We start from the raw sequence: 19,852 nt of genomic DNA, 5'->3' as shown, positions 1-19,852 counted from the left end.
ATTCCCATTCTGATATGTCTATCCATGGCCTCCTCTACTGTCAAAATGAATCCAAACTCAGGTTGGAGGAACAACACCTTATATACCGGCTGGGTAGTCTCCAACCTGATGGCATGAACATTGACTTCTCTAACTTCCGTTAATGCCCCTCCTCCCCTTCTTACCCCATCCCTGACATATTTAGTTGTTTGACTGTTCTCCATCTCCCTCTGGTGCTCCCCCCCTCCTTTCTTTCTCCTGAGGCCTCACGTCCCATGATCCTTTCCCTTCTCCAGCTCTGTATCACTTTCGCCAATCATCTTTCCAGCTCTTAGCTTCATCCCACCCCCTCCGGTCTTCTCTTATCATTTCGCATTTCCCCCTCCCCCCCACTACTTTCAAATCTCTTACTATCTTTCCTTTTGGTTAGTCCTGACGAAGGGTCTCAGCCAGAAACGTCGACAGCACTTCTCCATATAGATGCTGCCTGGCTTGCTGTGTTCCACCAGCATTTTGTGTGTGTTGTTGTTAGTATTAAGATGAGGTTGTCTAAGGTGGATTGGAAAAGATTCAGCCCAGTAGATTAATAATGGTAGACAACCAAACATCTGGTACATAACATTCAGCAGGAATATGTTGCAATTATCATAACAGAAACAATGGAGCAGACAAAGGAATGACACCTCATAAACAATATTCTAGGTTTCTTTCACCATCTCTATAGCCAAAGAGGAGAAAAAATAGCCAGAGCCTGTGCTTTTCCTCTTCTGTTTCTTTTAAGATGTCCAGTTACCACTTGTTTGTTCTAGAGTAAATAATTCACCTTTAGGAATTTAAAGATGCCAGATCCATTTGTACATTCCTTCTTTCTGTGTTTAATGTTTCCAACAGCATTCTTTCTCCCTTATGTTAATACCTACATTATCTCCATCTGTGCCGACTAGAACAGAGTATTCATCCAGAACTCTGCACATACTGTATCTTCCATGTGCAGTCCACAATTTTTGTCTCTAACAGCACCTGCTCTTTTGATTATCTGTCTTTCATTTATATATTTATTAAAAATTCCTGTGAATATTTCTTCTTGTACCCTATTTGTCTTTTTAGTTTAATTCCTGTATATTCACTACTTTTCCAGTTTTGTTGTCATGTTGAACTCTAGGTACTTGACATAAACTTCCCTTTCTTTTACAGTTTTTCTTTCTTTATATTCCATACCCTCCATTGTCACAACTTGCTTCAGGGGACCAAGGTCTGATCTATTATCTGAGGAGTTAACAAAGCACACAACCTTGCTTCTGTATTTGGGATCTGAATCTGACCTGTTCAGGTGGAAAGGCAGATGAAGGGTAGCTTATTGCCATCTTGCCTTTTAGCTAGAAATATTTGCGGGATAAATTTTGGCCTGGGATCAGTAGAATTTCATCATTGGTTATACCCAGATAACTGGTCTGAGATGTCAGCAGTGATTGAGCCTGGGAAAAAATTTCGAAGTTGGTTATGAATGAGCTGGGAGCATACAGGATGGATAAACTTAAAAATACTCCTCCTTTTATATTCTATGCCAATGATTTGGATGATGGAATTAATAGCAAGTTTCTGACCAAGTTTGCAGGAAGACAGAATGATATGGGCAGATAGTGTTGAGGAAGCAGGGAGTTTACAGATTTGATGGGCCAAATGGCCTAATGCTCCTATGTTTTATGGTCTTATGGTGTAAAGTTAGTTTTCTCAAAGGAACCTCTCATTAGTGACTACAGGGCAAGTATCTACGCTGAGGGACTCTCAGCACTTGCCTCTCTTTGCAAACTAATTGTGACAAAAATATATTCAAAGGACCTGCTTGTGACTTCAGGCAACTACATTGCCCACCTAAAAGAATGGACCCCACAAATTTAGCAGTAGGACCAATGCCTAGGCCAGCAGATCATCAGACTTACATTCACATAGTGGAACAGTTGATCTCACTAGCAAGGATGAAGGCAGAACAGCAACATTTGGAGTTTCTGAAGGAGCAGGATAGATACATTCCAAAGAAGAAGGAGTATTTTAAATGTCGAATGACACAACCGTGGCTGACGAGAAATCAAAGACAATATAAAAGCAAAAGGCAAACACGAGGAAATCTGCAGATGCTGAAAATTCAAGCAACACACACAAAATGTTGGTGGAACACAGCAGGTCAGGCAGCATCTATAGGGAGAAGCACTGTCGACGTTTCGGGCCGAGACCCTTCATCCGTCCTGACGAAGGGTCTCGGCCTGAAATGTTGACAGTGCTTCTCCTTATAGATGTTGCCTGGCCTGCTGCATTCCACCAGCATTTTGTGTGTGTTGCTTAAAAGCAAAAGAGAGGGCAGATAATAGAGCAAAACGTAATGGGAAGTTAGAGGATTGGGAAGCTTTTAAAAACAAACAGACAATGAAAAAAATCCCTAATGAGGGAAAAGATAAAATATGAAGTAAAGCTAGCAAATAATTTCAAAGAGGATACCAAGGTTTTTTCACATACGTAAATGGTAAAGAGAGGTGAGCGGAGCTATCAAACTGCTGGAAAATGATGCTGGAGAGCTAGTAATAGGTGATAATAGCAGTGGCGGATGAACTGAATAAGTACTTTGCATTAGTCTTCACTGTGGAAGACATTAGCAATACATCAGAAATTTCAGAGTGTCAGGGTGGAGGAAGCGAGTGTAGTTACTTTTACTAAGGAGAAGTTGCTTCGAAAGCTGAAAGATCTGAAGGTAGGTAAGTCACTGGACCAGATAGACTACACCCCAGGGTTCTGAAGGAGGTAGCTGAAGAGATTGTGGAAGCATTTATAATGATCTTTCAAGAATCACTAGATTCTGGAATAGTTCTGGAGGACTGGAAAATTGTAAATGTCACTCCACTCTTCAAGAAGGGAGGGAAGCAAAAAAAAAAAGAACATTATAGGCCAGTTAGCCTGACAACTTAGCCAGTTGGGAAGAGGTTGAAGTTAATTATTAAGAATGTGGTTTTAGTTAACTTGGAGGCACATGACAAAATAGGCTATAGTCAGCATGGTTTCCTTAAGAGAAAATCTTGCCTGAAAAATCTTTTGGAATTCTTTGAGGAAATAGCAAGGCGAATAGACAAAGGAGAATCAATGGATGTTGTGTACTTGGATTTTTAGAAGGTGTTTGACAAGCTGGCACACAGAGGTTTCTTAACAAGATAAGAACCCATGGAATTACAGGGAAGATACTGGCATGGATAGAGCATTCGGTGATTGATAGGAGGTGAAGAGTAGGAAGCCTTTTCTGGTTGGCTGCCAGTGATGTTCCACAGGGCTCTGTGTTGAGACAGCTCCTTTTTACGTTGTGTTTCAATAATTTGGATGATGGAGTTGATGGGTTTGAAGCCAAGTTTGTGGATGGGGCAAGTAGTATTGAGGAAGCAGGAAGGCTGCAGAAGGACTTAGAGAGATTCAGAGAATGTGCAAAGAAGAGGCAGATGAAATACATTTTCAGGAAGTGTATGGTCATGCAGTTTGGTAGAAGGAATAAAAGTGTAGACTACAGTAGTTTCTAAACAGGAGAATTTTCAAAAAGCTGAAGTGCAAAACGATTTGTGTGCATAAGTTGATACTAGAATATAAGAGCAAGGATGTAATGTTGATGCTTTATAAGGCACCAATGAGACCTCATTTGGAGTATTGAGAGCAGTTTTGGGACCCTTATCTAAGAAAGGATGTGCTGACATTGGAGAGGGTTCAGAGGAGATTAATGAGAATGATTCTGAGAATGAAATGCTAATGTTTAAAGGCCTAGGTCAAGTGGTTGTGGAGAGGATGTTTCAGATAGTGGGGGAGTCTAGGTCCAGAGGGTACAGCCTCATAATAGAGGGATGTCAATTTAGAATGGAGATGAGGAAGAATTTCTTTAGCCAGAGGGTAGTAATCTGTGGAATTTGTTGCCACAGGCAGCTGTGAAGGCAAGGTCATTGGACACATTTAAGGCGGAAGTTGATCAAGGCATCAAGGGAGAAGGCAGAAGGATGGTATTGAGAGGGAAAATAGATCGTCCATGATCAAATAGCAGAGCAGACTTGAAGGGTCGAATAGCCTAATTCTGCTCTTATGTCATATGGTTTTATGGTCTTACCTCAAGAAAATCAGGAGAGCCAGCATATTTCTCTTTTAAAAACGTTACAAGTTATAAGCAATTATATTTTCTTTGATGCTGTTACAAGAAAAGTACTTTCTTTTGGCTTGTCCACTGATATTTCACATCTGGTGCCTTCATTCTGGCGTGAATTTTGCTGAGTGCAGCTCAGTGATTGAACAGCTCTGTAAAAGAGCGGATCACAGATCCAGATTGCACCAGTTTCTCTAAAGCCATTGCCAAGCGTTATGTCGAAAGTTAGCTTGCTTTTATTTATTTCAGTTTCATGCTTTTATTTTTATACAGTGAAACTTCTACTTCAAAGTCAATTTAATTCGGCTCACCTGATTTATATTTAGGAAAAAAATGACAAATATATATAGACACAATTTCAAATTCTTATGTATTAACTATTTTAGGGTTTGAAAAGCCAAGTTGGAAAATGTGCTCAGGGAGCCAGTGTGAAAATTGTGCCAACTTAGTCAATGTGTCTTTCATATAAGCAGTCTTGAATGCCTAATTTTACTTTAGTTGCAGTAAGAGATTACCCCTACTTATTCACACAAGTGATATCCGATGGATAGTCCTTAGTAATGATAGAGAATCAGTAAAACTTGAATTGTTGCTAATGAGAGTTCCTACCGTAAATTGACAATTTTGATTGCTGTTCGATGATGAAAGAATGGATCATAAGATATGAATGCATAAGCCAGCGACATTGACTAAAATGAAAGAAATTAACAAGGCCTGCAAACCAATCCACCAGCCCAAAGGACAGTCAGCCATTCTTTTACTATTCTGTGTGCATAGGTTGATACTTTTGTAAAATGTTTGAATCAATCCAGTTTTCTTGTCTGCGCTGGTTGCAAATAGACTTAGTTACCCAGGCCTGATGCAAAGTGATATTTTAGCAATGTTTATTTGTAGGAAAGCCTGAGAGACATATAGTAGGAGAAATATCTGAACACACTGATAATAAAGAAGGATCATTGCTGTCACAAATAACAAAATAGCCCTTTGACTGTCGATCATTTATATCTTTAATTTAAACGATCTTCACTTGATGATAGAAAACAGGGATACTTCTGCAGAATAATTTTCAACGGCTTCTTAACCCAGAAATTGCATTAATATTTTGTGTTTGATCAGTTAGGTTCAGTGAGCTTGACTACAATATGCTCATTTTCATTCCCACTATTTGAAGGGAAATTCTAGGTATGGCATTTAATAATTCCTAGAGTTTGTTTGGAAGAAGGTGGAGTACAATCAGCCAAGGTTGCCCCTGGACTTAGTGACTACTCACTTTCTGTCATGATGTTCAATAAGAGTTTCACAAGGCATAATCTCTCTTGATCAAGGAGTCGGAATTCTCCCAGCAATGTACAACTGGTTCAGTTGGAATTTGTCATAGTAGATGATCAGCGGAGGATGGTTCCTTCTCCTGGATCTGGCACAGTAACCACTTAAGAGACCTCATCACATCAGGAAAGGTGAGCACAGTGGCACATGAGCCCACATGATGATGGAAGATTACTCCAAGGCCCCTAATCTGCTCTGTTACGTCTACTCCTCTTGCCAACTCACTTTGCAGTTACGCCCATCCCTGACTGCCTCTATTTTTCCTTACATCTCTATCTGCCCAGCCATCAGCAATGTGGAAACTCAGCCTAGTGCAATATCAATATTCTCCTTTATTGTTAACATCAGCAGCTTCTCTTCAATCACACTTTCAACACTCTCCATTATTCTTGGTGACACAATGGATGAGCATGTGGTAACAAAGAGATTGTGATGCTGTAATGAGATATAGATACAGATAGTTTGGGCAAAAAGCTTGGTAAGCTGAGTTGAATGAGGAATGTTTGAGGTCACATACTTTGGTAAGAGGAATCAAAATGTGTTTCAGAGAGGATACAGTTGGAAAACTGTACATAGATTTGGTACCCTTACCTAAAAATGGAAGTATTAGATTTGGAAAGGTTAAAAGCAGATTCACCGGGCTAAATCCTGGGAAAAGAGTGTTATCCTAAGAGACTAACTATTTTGGGTCATTATTTCTGGGTCATTATTCAAATATGTACAGTAAGATTCTCAGGAGTTGATGCCAACATAGATCAGCTATAATGATATGGAATGACTAGGCAGGTTTGCAGGGTCTCGTGACCTACTCCTGTTCTCATTTTATTTCATTCCTGTAATCTCTGTTATAAATGTCGTCTTCAAGATTGTTTATGATTCAAGATTCAAGATTGCTTAATGTCATTTCCAGTACGCAAGTGTAAAGACGACAAAATATTTGTTACTCAGCCTCTGATGCAGCACCAAAAATACACAATAAGATAAAGAACACAATAATAAAAATACACAACAAAATATAAACATACAATAGCTTATATATGTAGATTGATTGTATGTTCATACAATGCTACTAGGCTCAGGAATCTCTATACATAAGGTGACTGTCAGGAATTGATAAACTAGTGGTGGTAGGTGAGATGGTGGGGTGGGTTAGTGGGCAGAGGTGTTGATCAGCCTTATTGTTTGGAGAAAATAACTGTTTTTAAGTCTGGTGGTCCTGGTGTGGATGCTATGTAGCCCCCGTCCTGATGTGAGTGGGACAAGCAGTCCATCAACAGGGTGGGTGGGATGTATCATGATGTTACTGGCACCTTTCTGTATATATATCCTTGATGATGGGTAGGCTGGTGCCGGTGATGCAGTTTTGATTACCTGTTGGAGAACCTTCCTTTCCACCACATTGCAGTCCCTGTTCCATGCAGTGATACAGTCTGGTAGGATGCTCTCCAGTGTGCATCTGTAGATTGATGTGAGTATAGATCTACATAGTTCAGTAGAGGCATTGGTGAGCTTTCCTGATAGTGCGGAATGTACTCAGGGATCAGGAGAGGGTCTGTGAGATGTGCGGTCCAAGGAGTTTGAAGCTGTTCGCAGTTTCCACTGCGGTGCTGCTACATAAAAAGGGGTGTGAGTGCTGAAAGGTCTCCTGAAGTTGATAACCATCTCCTCTGTCTTGTTGACATTGAGGAAGAAGTTATTTGTGTGCACCGGGCCTCAAGATCTTCTACCACCTGGTCTCTGTCCGCTGTTTCATCATTGCTGGTGATGAGCCCCATCTCTGTTGTGTTATCAGCAAACTTGATATTGTGATGACTTGAATGTTTGGCCATGCAGTCGTGTGTGAGAAGAGTGTGCAGCAATGGGCTCTGCACGGGTCTCTGTGTTGAGGATGATGGGGAGGGAGGAACGGTTGTGCACCCAGACTTTCTAAGGTCTGTTGGTGAGGAAGTCCAACACCCAGTTGCACATTAGACTGAGGAGTAGGAGTTTGTTCACCAATGTCTGTGGGACATGATGCACCATCAATAACTCTCTCTGAGACATGAAGTCGAGATATCGGCTTTTATTGACTGGAAGAAAGAACAAGCAGTAGTTGACCACCATACTACATCCTGGAGAATGAGGCCGGGCTCAGGCCTCAATCGCCTTTATACCGGGGTCTGTGGGAGGAGCCACAGGAGCAGTCAGCAGGCGGCGTGTCCAGACAGGTATATGTAGTTCACCACAGGACAATAGAGTTGAATGCCGAACTGAATCCAGAGAAAGCTTCCCTTTCTTGGAGGAGATGTGATTAGTATGGAGAGACAGAGCCAGCTGACTCACCTGTAAGGATGTAAGCCTTTTAGAGAAATGAGAAGGCTGAATGCAAGTCATTGGTTAGGTTGTTCCACGGCCTCCTGGTGACAGGAATCAGGGCTCAGACATGATACCAAAATGCTCATTCTAATGAATGAAGTTAGCAGTGTGAGGAACTTAAACTACCATACATTATGTCTGTTTTCATCCCCCAGGCTGTGCTCCTGTGTCTCAGGTTTATTGACTATCAAATACTCACATGGGCATCCACTTTGCCACATGCGTGCACCTTACTACCATGGTCACAATGGGATGGTTATGAACCACGGCAATCAAGATCTTGCCTTGAGGACTAATGTGCCAGTATTTGCCAGATCCCAAAAATATCTCTGGCTCTCCTGAACTGGTCCTGTGATAAAGAGGGTGATACCAGTAATGACCTTGGTAGCAGGATTGCACCAGGGAACAGCTACAAATCACACCTATCATAAGAGCCCGAATCTCCTGAGGAACTTAGGAATGCAACAGGAAGCTCAGGCTGACCACTGTGGTCAGACTGCAGATGCCCTGTGAGGTTTTGGGTGAGGGACGGTCAAAGAGAATCTTTGATAGGGTGAGACCAAATGAGTTGGGCCTCATATTAACAGAGCTGGAGGCCACAAACAGAAAGGTCAGAGCGGGAGTAGAGTAGTGGATTAAAGAAGACCAGAGGCTCAAAGTTGTTCCTGCTATTTGAAATTGGAAGCTCTGCAAAATTATCATCTAATCTGCTTTTATTTTCTCCGATGCTGAGAAGACAGTTCTGTGAGCACCAAATGCAATCATTGCTTCACCTGGAAAAACTGTTTTAGCCCCTGGATGATGGGAAGGGGGAGAGGTGAAAGGACAGGTGTTGCTCTTCTGTGGTTGCATGGTGAAGTAACATGAGTTGAGAAATGATAGGTAGGAGAGAAATGACATTCAGGGAGTATCCCTTGAATATGTTGAAAGGTGTTGGTAGTGGATAGTTGGAGATGGAATATTTTTGTACCTGGAAGTAATTGAGAAGGACAATCAATTGATTGCAGAGGCAGATGGAGTATAGGTCCTGCAAGAATAACTTCACTAACCACAACGCTGAACTGTTTCCACAACATACAAACTCCATTTCCAGAAAAGTTGGGATATTTTCCAAAATGCAATAAAAACAAAAATCTGTGATATGTTAATTCACGTGAATCTTTATTTAACTGACAAAAGTACAAAGAAAAGATTTTCAATAGTTTTACTGACCAACTTTTGGAAAATATCCCAACTTTTCTGGAAATGGTGTTTGTATATATTCCCTTTGAAGGAATCTTTATAACTTATGTTCTCAGTGATATATTTTTAGCATAATTTATCTTCTTTTGCTCATTGATTGTTTGTCAATCATTATTTATATGTAGTTTTTTTTTCCAAATTCTATTGTATTTCTTTACTTTCCTGTAAATGTCTGAAAAAAACCTGAATCTCAAGCTAGTATCTGGTACCATATATGTATGTTGATAATAATTTTTTCTTTGACTTTGACTTTATTCATCAGATGAGCTCCGAGGAAGGGTCTCAAATCCGAATCCTGAACTGTTTCTTTTTCCACAGACGCTGACTAACCTAATGATTTCTGTTTTATTTCGGATTGCCAGCATCAGCAATTTTCTGCTGGAAGCTATGGGCTTGTAATGCATCTTTATGGATAGCCCATCCTCTGAGATCCAGAAAGTGAAGCAAGATTCAGAGATGGAGTATGGAAGGTGAGAGCAGGAAGCTCTCTCCAGGGGAGGCTTGTCCTGTGCCTGCACACCCCATGTGATAAATACAGTCTTCTGCAAGGCTGACTTCCCCACTGATCTGTCATGCAGGGCTGGACCGTCAAGGTGATTTTTTGCTGCCAGTTTAAGCCGTACTGTTCTGAGGGCCACTGGAAGGAGTAAGGAGTCATTAGCAAGTTGTTACCTCCACAAAAGGAATTTGAATTGCAACATTTATGAACAGTTCTTTTTTTTAAAAAAAAACTTTACTCCAAATGATTTCAGGCAAACTCCCCCATGAGTACATGAGAGCCTCGCCCAGTTGGTGATGGAAGTAGAAGTGAAGCTGCTGCACTTATTGATTGATTTGCCTGGCAGTTTGACTGCCCATTTGATGCCACTGTGTCATTGTCCTGCTTTCATTGGTGAAGTCTCCTGCACATTATTTAAAATGTGAACCTCCTGTTTTTGTCACTCTAATGAGGTATTAGCAAAATGAAATTGGCAACCACATTCTCCCAAAGGCGTTACTCTTCTGTAAACTGACACACCCAGGTTAATTACAAAAGTCACTGGGTATGGGCTGATTCCTGGTGCACCGTCACTTTCAGTACATTTAACCTCCAACTCAGCCAGAAACCCACCCATGCACAGAGGTTACAATCCATGGTAACTGTACTGTATGAATTGGATTTTGATTTTCAGCATTCCTAGTTGTGAAAGCCATCTAGCCAATCCTTCAATTGTAACTCAAACCGTACATGTGCTTCCTGTTTCACATTCTGGGGCTTTTGAAATAAAGTGGATCTCAAAGCCAGGCCTGCCTGCATTGTGGATACATTCAAGCTTAAAAAGTGCATTATTTTTCTTGGAATGCACTTTTTGACAGGTGAGCTTTATTCATTAAACCTAGGGATCAAATAACAGTAAGAGCACAGTATTATTAAGTTCTGGAAGCAAAACTGGCTTAGAAAAAACACGGCAGTAGAGAATTCTAGTGTGCTTTCTCGGTACACTTAATCCTCTGTGTTGTACAGATGGCTGAATAAACAGAACCTTCACTCTATTGGGCTTTTGTACACTTCCTCCAAGTGCAGCTGCATATTTCTTTTGAAGCTCCTGGGCATTTGGAAATTGCTGAACGTTCTCAATGGGTTTGAATTGTCACCCAAGTAAACCAGTGGTACATAGAGCAGTTCAGATCAAGGCACTGCATCATAAATTGTATGTATGACAAGACCTGAACTTCAGAGAGTGATTTTTTTTTATTGATTTTCTCACATATTCACATTACTTGTAATTGTTTTCATAGTAAACATCAACAGCAAAAATTGCAGGATAATTCTCCCATGTCCACTAACCTGTAATATTTTTCTTCAATGTGTTAGCAAGTGGAGGAATTAAAGTATTTTCAGTAGTGTAATAATAATAATAATAATAGCAATAACTAATCTATTCATCTCTTCACAATAATTTAACAGAAAATGGTACACCATGAACCATGCTATATAAGGAATTCTGAAGTTCTGACAGCATAAATGAGGTCCAAATAGTTTAGCAGGATATGGACTATCAGTCTTCTAAATGTAGTGTACTAATGCAGCTAGGCTATTTTCAGAACGATTATTCAACTCGGGCATTTATATGTATCAAGAGAAAGATTTTAAAAGTGAGCAGGGCCTGTTGGGACTTACAGTGGAGCTTGAGATTGTTTGGGTTATTAGGCATGTAGCAAGGCTCAATAAAAATAAGACCAAAAGACATGGGAGAAGAATAAGGCCATTTAATCTATTGAGTCTGCTTTGCCATTCCATCATGGTTGATATATTATCCCTCTTAACCCCATTCTCCTGCTTCTCCCCATAAGTTTGACACCCTTACCAATCAGGAACCAATCAACTTCTGCTTTAAATATACCTAAACACTTTGGCTCCACAGTCATCTGGGGCAATGAATTCCACAGATTCATTGCTCTCTGACCAAAGAAATTCCATCTCATTTCTATTCTGAGGCTATGCCTTCTGGTCCTAGACTTAACCTCTAAAGGAATCATCCTCACAATGTCCACTTGAACTTTGAAAATTCGATAGGTCTCAATGAGATCCTCCCTCAATCTTCTAAGCCCCAGCAAGTTCAAGCCCTCAACCACTCCTCATACATTAACCCTTTTCTTCCTGGGATCATTCTTGTGAACCACCTCTGGAGCCTCTGCAATGCTAGCACAACCTTTCTTAGAAAGAGGCAGCTGAAGAGATTATGGAGGCATTAGTAATGATCACCATTTGCAATGGTTCTGGAAAATTGCAAATTTTACTCCACACTTTACGAAGGGAAGGAGGCAGAAGAAAGGAAATTATAGGCCAGTTAGCCTGACCTCTGTGATTGGGAAGATGTTGGAGTCCATTATTAAGGATGAAGTTTCAGGGTATTTGGAGGCACTTGATAAGATAGGCCAAAGCCAGCATGGTTTCCTTAACAGGAAATCTTGCCTGACAAATCTGTTAGAATTCTTTGAGGAAATAACAAGCAGGATAGACAAAGGAGAGTTAACGGATGTTGTTTACTTGGATTTTCAGAAGGCCGTTAACAACATGCTGCACACGAGGCAGTTTAAAATGGTATTACAGGAAAGATTCCAGCATGGATAGAAAAGTGGCTATCTGGCAGGAGGCAAAGAGTGGGAATAAAAACAGCCTTTTTTGATTTGCTGCCAATGGCTAGTGGTGCTGTGCAAGGAGCTGTGTTCGGACCACTTCTTTTCACGTTATATGTCATGTTATATGATGGAATTGATGGCTTTGTGGCCAAGCTAAATCAAGTGATATCGGTTGGATGCTTCACATGTTTGCTTTGACCACCAAACTATGGAGGTTCCATCACAAACTCACACAGCCCCTGATTATCCCGTTGATTTCAGGCCAATGTGCGAGTAGCTTTCCGGAGGGTGAACCTACGAAAAGCATTCTGCCCAGATGGGCTACCTGGCTGAATACTAAATACCTCCCCTGATCAACTAGCTGGAGTGTTTACTAAGATCTTTAACCTCTCATTTTGGCAGTCTGAGGTACCCATCTGCTTCAAGCAGGCTGCAATTATACTGGTGCCCTAGAAGAATGTGGTAACCTACCACAATGACTATCGTTCAGTAGCACTTACATCCACAGTGATGAAGTGTTTTGAGAAGTTGGTGATGAAACATATCAACTCCTGCCTGTGAAGTGATTTGCCTACCGACACAACAGGTCTACGGCAGATGCCATCTCATTGGCTCTTCACACAACCCTGAAACATCTGGACAGTAAAGATGTATACATCAGGATGCTCCTTATTGACTAGGGCTTGGCATTCAATACCATCATCCCCACAAAATTAATCAATAAGCTTCAAGACCTTGGCCTCAATGCTTCCTTGTGCAATTGGTTCCTCGATTTCCTCACTAGCAGACTCCAGTCAGTCTAAAATTAACAGCAACATCTCTATGATCTCCATCAGCACAGGTGCACCACAAGGTTGTTTTGTCATCCTGCAACTATCAGGCTCTTGAACCAAAGGAGATAAGTTCACTCAACTTCTCTTGTGATATCATTGAAATTTTCCCACAACCTATGGACTCACTTTCAAGGACTCTTCATTTCATGTTCTCAATATTCATTGCTTATTTATTATTATTATTATTATTTCTTCCTTTGTGTTTGCACAGCTTGTTGTCTTTTACACACACTGGTTGAATGCCTGAGTTGGTGCAGTCTTTCATTGATTTCATTATGGTTATTATTCTGTTACGGACTTGTAGAGTATGTACGCTAGAGGATGAATTACAGGCTTTTATATGGTGAGATATATGTACCTTGACAATAAATTTACTTTGAAATTTGAACATTGATCTTGGAAGTTTGCAGATGATATGAAGGTAGGTGGAGAGGCAGGTAGTGTTGAGGAAAAAGTCTACAGAATGGGAGAATGAACAAAGAAGCAGCAAATGGAATTTAGTGTAGGGAAGTGTACAGTCACACATTGTGTAAGAAGAAATAAAGGCATAGACTATTTTCTAAATGGAGAGAAAATTCAAAATTCAAAGGTGCAAAGAGACTTGGGGAATTTTTGTGCAGGATTCCCTAAAGATGAACTTACAGGTTGAGCTGGTCGTAAGGAAGGCAAATGTCATGTTAGCATTCTTTTCAAGAAGACTAGAATATAAAAGTAAGGATGTCATGCTGAGGCTTTGTATGGCAACAGTCAGATTGCACTTGGAGTATTGTGAGCAGTTTTGGGCCCTACTCTGAAAAGATGTGCTGGCATTGGAGAGAGGCCAGCGGAGATTCATGTGAATGATTCCGTGAACAAAAGGTTTAATGTATGAGGAGCACTTGATGGCTCCGGGCCTGTACTTGCTGATGTTTAGAAGAATGATGGGTAACTCATTGAAACCTGTCAAATATTGAAAGGCCCAGATAGAGTGGATGTAGATAGAATGTTTCCGGTAGTGGCAGAGTCTTGGACCAGTGGGCACAGTCTCAGAATAGAGGGATGTGCATTGAAAGCAGAGAGGAGGAGGAATTTCTTTAGCCAGAGGGAGGTGAACTTGTGAAATTCATTGCCACAGACAGCTGTGGAGCCAAAGTGATTGGGTCTATTTACTGTAACTCTTGTACCCAACTCGGGACACATTCAAGGTGTAACCTACATTTTCATCCTTTGCTATGCTTGTATTTACAAGGGGTTCACATGGTAGGACACCACAGGAACTACTTACTGACATACACAATGGAGGAAAGAAGGAACTTATTTTGATCTTGCACCATTCTTGTTTCCAAAATACCAAATGGACATCTGGATGGAATTGGCATTACTTTATTCCATTGTAGGTAGGAATCAATCATTTCTCTTCCTACTGCAGGAGCATCACTGTTACTGATCCCCAAGGATCTAATGTTTACCTCCTACTTTTCTCCAGTGTAATACTTCTTGGAGATGTCAGGCTGACACTAAAGATCAGGTTCCACATGAACACTGACCACATCTCACCCACCACAAGGATTGTGATGATTGCTTACTCAATATCATATGTGATTCCCAATGCTGAAGAGTTTGCTTTTCCCCTTACTTCCAATGATCTCCGCTTTTGGAGTGGGGGAGGATTTGTAGCCACACCCAACCAACCAATGGTTTAAAAGAATTCTGATGGACAGCGAGGAAAGCTGGTTTAATCATTGACTGTTGGACTTGCTTCAACCATAATCACCTTCTTAAAACATAATTGGTTAAATCCACTTGCTATTTCCATGAATATCCTGGAAATCCAAGATCTGTCTTCATTTCTGCACTCCCAATACTCTTCCTAAATCCTTCCTTCTGTCTCTTCCACCCCAGGTATAACCTGCTCTCAGGATCTGTCACAAAAACTATTAGTTGTCTCTGCTGCTTCCTTCCCATCACCAAGTCCAGCAGCCCAAAGTTTCCCTCATACTTAGCCTGGACTTGCATCTTTCTTTAAATTCCTTATGCCTCTGTCACCTCTCTCAAAAACCTCTTAGTTTCAACAAATCCTGGTTCTCACTTCTCAGTTATATTCCCCCACTGCTTTAAAAATGTTGTTATTCCTTCAGATATGCAACAAATGATCCCTTGAAAAATAGAGCTCCCAACTCTCACCTCCCCCTCTTTCCTCCCTGGTGCTTTAATAACCAAACCTCTGTCCGACTTTGCAGAATCTCCATTTTGAACCCATGCACTCAAATTACAATTACAGTAATGTTACAAAATCACAAATGACATCCTAAATACATGTGGCAGTGGAATACAATCCTCCTTGATTCTTCTTGATCTGACTGAAGCCTTTGTTACACTTAACAGCTTCATCTTCTTCCACCATCACTTCTCCATCACCTACCTTACATCATAACTACTCAACTGTAGACACCTTTAATTCTTGCTTCCACTGTGCTACATGTGAAGCAAAAGACAAACAGCTGGAGAAAATTAGGGAGGTTGAGACATACCTGTGGAGGGAAAGGAATTGACGATACTTCGGGTCAAGACCCTGCATTAGGATGAAAGTTGGAGATGGAGTTAGCCAGTACAAAGAAGAGATGAAAGGAATGAGGCAGGACTGATGGTGATAACCATATGAAAGACAGTTAAAACCAAGTGTGGGAAGTGAGGGTGAAGATGAAGAAGAGACTGGAAGGTGATGGAGGTGAGGGGACACAAAGGCTGTCTGTTCTGGATCTGATAAGTAAGCAAAGTGATAATGTTAATCATTCAAGGGGGGCTGGGCAGATGCAACCTTATGGGGGAGGGAATCAGTGGGTGAAGTGGGTGCATGGTAGCTTGATGAAACCAGAATGGGAGGGAATTTGGCTCGTCATGGTCACAAATGAGACATTGACATTAGGAGCTGAGGATCTCCCAGTCTTCTATAACACAGCTGAATGGTTTTGTTCCGGACTCATTGCTTACCTCTGGTGAATGCTCTGATCTTGCTTTGGTGTCAACTACAAATATAATTTATTATTTTGTAACTTCAATGCGGTAAAATACTCCAAGGTCTCTAAATTCTGCAGATGCTGGAAATCCAGAGCATCACACACACAAAATGCGCAAGGAACTCAGCAGGTCATGCAGCATCTATGGAGGAGAATAAACGGTCAACAATTCTGACCAAGGTTGTCGACTGTTTATTCCCCTTCATAAACGTGCCTGACCCACTGAGTTCCTCTAGCATTGTGTGCATGCTGATCTAAAAAACTTGGCACGATAGGTGTAGATAGAGTTTAAAGAGAAAGGAAAATGATTTGGAGAGAGAACTAAAAGACCAAGGGTCAAGGCAGCAAGAGAGAAGGCTGACAAAATTGGAGCTATCAATATTGATGGTATGCAAGAGGTCAGTGGGGGCGCAACAGGATCTTAGAGGACTTCTGAATGGAAGGAAATATCAGAGTTAAATAAAATTGCAACTGATTTACTGATGTCTTTGACAGACTGAAACACGTTATCCCTACTTGACCTGGATTTTACTGTGTGGCCAAATACTTAGTAGCCTTGCTACTTCCGTTTGTAATCATCATCTGTATCCCATGAAAAGATACTTACAGTTCCCCAAACTTGTCTTTCTACAATAACAGGAATTCAATAACTGATCGGCCATGCACATCTAGTTTAGAATAATGACAGCCTGGTCTACATTTACCAAGTAGTGGCTCACGTAATGCGTCACAGTGTGATGATTTGGTGCAATACCTGCGTCTGTCTGTAAGGAGTTTGTACGTTCTCCTCTTGACCACGTGTGCTTCCTCTGGTTGCTTCTCACATTCCAGTGAAGTACAGGCTAGTAAGGGTTAGTAAGCTGTGGGCATGCTGTGCTGGCGCTGGGAGCATGGTGACATTTGCAGGCCAGCACATCCTCAGACTGTGTTGGTTGTTGATGCAAAGTGATGCATTTCACTATATGTTTCAATGTTCATGTGACTATTAAAGATAATCTTTAAAATCATAAAAATCTTAGCACAGAAGGAAACCATAGTGTGACAAGCCAGTTTTTGCATAGAACATAGAATACAGCACAGTACAGGCTCTTCGGCCCACAATGTTGTGCCGATGCTTAAACCCTGCGTCCCATATAACCCCCCCACCTTAAATTCTTCCATATACCTGTCTAGTAGTCTCTTAAATTTCACTAGTGTATCTGCCTCCACCACTGACTCAGGCAGTGCATTCCACACACCAACCACTCACTGAGTGAAAAACCTTCCTCTAATATCCCCCTTGAACTTTCCACCCCTTACCTTAAAGCCATGTTCTCTTGTACTGAGCAGTGGTGCCCTGGGGAAGAGGCACTGGCTGTCCACTCTATCTATTCCTCTTAATATCTTGTATACCTCTATCTTGTCTCCTCTCATCCTCCTTCTCCCCAAAGAGTAAAGCCCTAGCTTCCTTAATCTCTGATCATAATGCATACTCTCTAAACCAGGTAGCAACCTGGTAAATCTCCTCTGTACCCTTTCCAATGCCTCCACATCCTTCCTATAGTGAGGCGACCAGAACTGGACACAGTACTCCAAGTGTGACCTAACTAGAGTTTTATAGAGCTGCATCATTACCTCGTGACTCTTAAACTCTATCTCTTGACTTATGAAAGCTAACACTCCATGAGCTTTCTTAACTACCCTCTGAAAAATGGCCCAGTCTTTATTCCCTAACCTGCCAATCAGCATCTTCCAGTATATGTCTAAGTGTTCTATTAAAATCCCCCAGGATCTCCTTCCATCACCATATCAGCTAGTACATTTCAGATCATAACTTTACTTTACTGTTGCCAAACAATTGATACTAGAGCGTACAATCATCACAGCGATATTTGATTCTGTGCTTCGCACTCCCTGGAGTACAAATCAATAGTAAATATAATAAAATTTTAAGTTATAAATCATAAATAAAAAATAGAAAAGGGGAAGTAAGGTAGTGCAAGTCATGTCCGGATATTTGGAAGGTACGGCCCAGATCTGGGTCAGGATCCGTTCAGCAGTCTTATCACAGCTGGAAAGAAGCTGTTCCCAAATCTGGCCATACGAGTCTTCAAGCTCCTGAACTTTCTCCCGGAGGGAAGAGGGACAAAAAGTGTGTTGGCTGGGTGGGTTGTGGGTTGTGTCCTTGATTATCCTGGCAGCACTGCTCCGACAGCAGTAAAGTGAGTCCAAGGATGGAAGATTGGTTTATGTGATGTGCTGGGCTAGGTTCACGATCTTCTGCAGCTTCTTCCAGTCTTGGACAGGACAACTTCCATACCAGGTTGTGATGCACCCTTACGGTGCATCTATAAAAATTAGTGAGGGTTTTAGGGGACAGGCCAAATTTCTTAAGCTTTCTCAGGAAGTAAAGGTGCTGGTGGGCCTTCTTGGCAGTGGACTCTGCTTGGTTAGACCAAGTCAGGTCATTTGTGATATTCTACGAGGAACTTAAAGCTTTTGACCTGTTCCACTTGCGCACCACCGATGTCGATGGGGTTGTGCAGTCCGCTACTCCTTCTGAAGTCAACAACCAATTCCTTCGTCTTGCTGATGTTGAGGAACAGGTTATTGTCTTCACACCATGCCACCAGGTTCTTAATTTCCTCTCTGTACTCAAACTTATTATTACCCGAGATATGGCCTACAATTGTGGTGTCATCAGCAAACTTCTATATTGAGTTTGATGGAAACTTGGCTACACAATCATGGGTGTACAGTGAGTAAAGCAGGGGCTGAGTACACAGCCTTGTGGGGCACCGATGCTCAGAGTGATTGTACAGGAGAGCTTGTCCCCTATTTTTACAGCCTGGGTCCTGTCTATGAGGAAGTTGAAGATCCAGCTGCAGAACTGAGTGCTAAGACCCAGGTTCTGGAGCTTAGGAATCAGTTTATTTGGAATGATGGTATTAAAGGCAGAGCTGTAGTCAATGAAAAGGAGCCTTACAAATGTGGCTTTATTCTTCAGGTGTTCCAAGGAGGAATGTAGTGCCAGAGAGATGGCATCTGCTGTTGACCTGTTCCTCCGATAGGTGAATTGCAGTGTTGAGGCTAACCAGAAGTCTATGGTTGATGTGTGCCATAACCAATCGTTAGAAGCACTTCATAGCAATTGATGTCAGAGCCAGAGGTCGATAGTCATTCAGGCATGCCACCTTACTCTTCTTCGGCACTGGGATTATTGTCGCCTTCTTAAAACACGAGGGGATCTTAGACTGAAGCAGGGAGCAGTTGAAGATGTCAGCAAACACTCCAGCTAGCTCGCTTGCACAGGCCTGGAGAACCCGTCCCGAAACGCCATCTAGGCCCGTCACCTTCCTTGGATTTATTTTCAGGAAGGCCCCTCTAACGTCGTCCTCGGCGATGATGAATCTCGATGCCACCAGGTCCGGTTCATCCGGAGGGGGCGGGACGCTCCTCTTCTGTTCGAATCTTGCGTAGAATACGTTAAGTTCACCAGCTGCAGTAGAAATGGTTCAGCCAAATTTCTTGAAGGATGAATCAGTTCTGTTTAATACAACACATACAAAATGCTGGATAGAATGTAAACTGTTGCCCTTCCAACCTGATGGTAGCCTCATCGTAGTCTTCCCTCTTCCTTTCTAGTCTTGAAGAAGTTCTTGGCCTGAAATGTTGAATGTTCATTCATTTCCATGAATGCTGCCTTCTGAATTCCTCCAGCATTTTGTGTGTGTTGCTTTGGATTTTCAGCATCTGCAGAATTTCTTGTGTTTATGATTTGCAGCTCATTATAATTCTCACCTAGGGTTGGGTATTCAGTGGTATAATGGACGGATTATGCTCATCCTGCCTTGCACCTT

This window comes from Hemitrygon akajei, chromosome 12 (assembly GCF_048418815.1).
Source record: "Hemitrygon akajei chromosome 12, sHemAka1.3, whole genome shotgun sequence".
NCBI classification, from domain to species: domain Eukaryota; kingdom Metazoa; phylum Chordata; class Chondrichthyes; order Myliobatiformes; family Dasyatidae; genus Hemitrygon; species Hemitrygon akajei.
Note: the sequence above shows the minus strand (reverse complement) of the source record.